Source organism: Primulina huaijiensis, chromosome 11 (genome assembly GCF_012295235.1).
Source record: "Primulina huaijiensis isolate GDHJ02 chromosome 11, ASM1229523v2, whole genome shotgun sequence".
Lineage (NCBI taxonomy): Eukaryota > Viridiplantae > Streptophyta > Magnoliopsida > Lamiales > Gesneriaceae > Primulina > Primulina huaijiensis.
Window position 1 is genome coordinate 2092715 of NC_133316.1, and position 1935 is coordinate 2094649.

Genomic DNA, 1935 nt, shown 5'->3' on the forward strand with positions numbered 1-1935 from the left:
ATATTCAACTAATAACAAAAAAAATTCATAATTATATATTTTCATATTAAACATCTCACAATAACATATAATTATTTCAATATTAAATAATTTAATATATATATATATATATATATATATTAAGGTGGGGGTCCGAGGTGGGTTAACTAAATACCTGGACTCGTCCCTAACATATTTATAATCTTAAAGTAGCATAATGTCGATAAATATTTCAAATATTCACAAAATATTAATTATACGCTAGTATTCTACAAAACATCGGATACTTGAAATACTTGAATGCAGAAATTGAGAATTATGGTTGTAAACTTAAAAGTAATATTAACCAAACGCTAAAGTAATGTGAAATCAAATCGATCGACAACCTTCTTCACTTTTTTTTGTGCATGAGATCAAAAATTTGCTACGTAAATAGCTGGTGATGATGCCTGAATAGCTGGTTGTATGCCATATTCTCTTTTTCTTTTCAAAAAGTAATTTTATGCTATCATTTTTTAGAAAACATAAGTCACTTGAAATACTTGAATGAAGAAATTGAGAGACTATGATTGTAAGCTTAAGTAGGTCAACAACAATGAATATATCTTCAAAATCTTCCAAATGTTCACAAAATATCATTGAAATAATGATTGTAAACTTAACGTAATACAAGAACACGAATATTTCAAATTTTCACAAAATATTAATTATACCTTAATGTTCCACAAAACATTGGAAAGTCGAAATAGTTGAATACAGAAATTGAGAAGATATGAAATACTTAATTATAGAAATTGAGAAGTTATGATTGTAAACTTAAAGTAGCACCACAGTGATAAATATTCACCAAATATTGATTTTACGATAATGACGATATACTATATTAACATATATATATATATAGAGTTTTGATATGCTGTACACCTACCGTGCACACTTATGTGAGCACCGATGAGGTGTCACTCACCTATTGGATGCGCAATTTTTCTATATTTCATCACATCCAATAGGTGAGTGACACCTCATCGGTGCTCACATAAGTGTGCACGGTAGGTGTACAGCATATCAAAACTCTATATATATATATATGTTAATATAGTATATCGTCATTATCGTAAAATCAATATTTGGTGAATATTTATCACTGTGGTGCTACTTTAAGTTTACAATCATAACTTCTCAATTTCTATAATTAAGTATTTCATATCTTCTCAATTTCTGTATTCAACTATTTCGACTTTCCAATGTTTTGTGGAACATTAAGGTATAATTAATATTTTGTGAAAATTTGAAATATTCGTGTTCTTGTATTACGTTAAGTTTACAATCATTATTTCAATGATATTTTGTGAACATTTGGAAGATTTTGAAGATATATTCATTGTTGTTGACCTACTTAAGCTTACAATCATAGTCTCTCAATTTCTTCATTCAAGTATTTCAAGTGACTTATGTTTTCTAAAAAATGATAGCATAAAATTACTTTTTGAAAAGAAAAAGAGAATATGGCATACAACCAGCTATTCAGGCATCATCACCAGCTATTTACGTAGCAAATTTTTGATCTCATGCACAAAAAAAAGTGAAGAAGGTTGTCGATCGATTTGATTTCACATTACTTTAGCGTTTGGTTAATATTACTTTTAAGTTTACAACCATAATTCTCAATTTCTGCATTCAAGTATTTCAAGTATCCGATGTTTTGTAGAATACTAGCGTATAATTAATATTTTGTGAATATTTGAAATATTTATCGACATTATGCTACTTTAAGATTATAAATATGTTAGGGACGAGTCCAGGTATTTAGTTAACCCACCTCGGACCCCCACCTTAATATATATATATATATATATATATATTAAATTATTTAATATTGAAATAATTATATGTTATTGTGAGATGTTTAATATGAAAATATATAATTATGAATTTTTTTTGTTATTAGTTGAATAT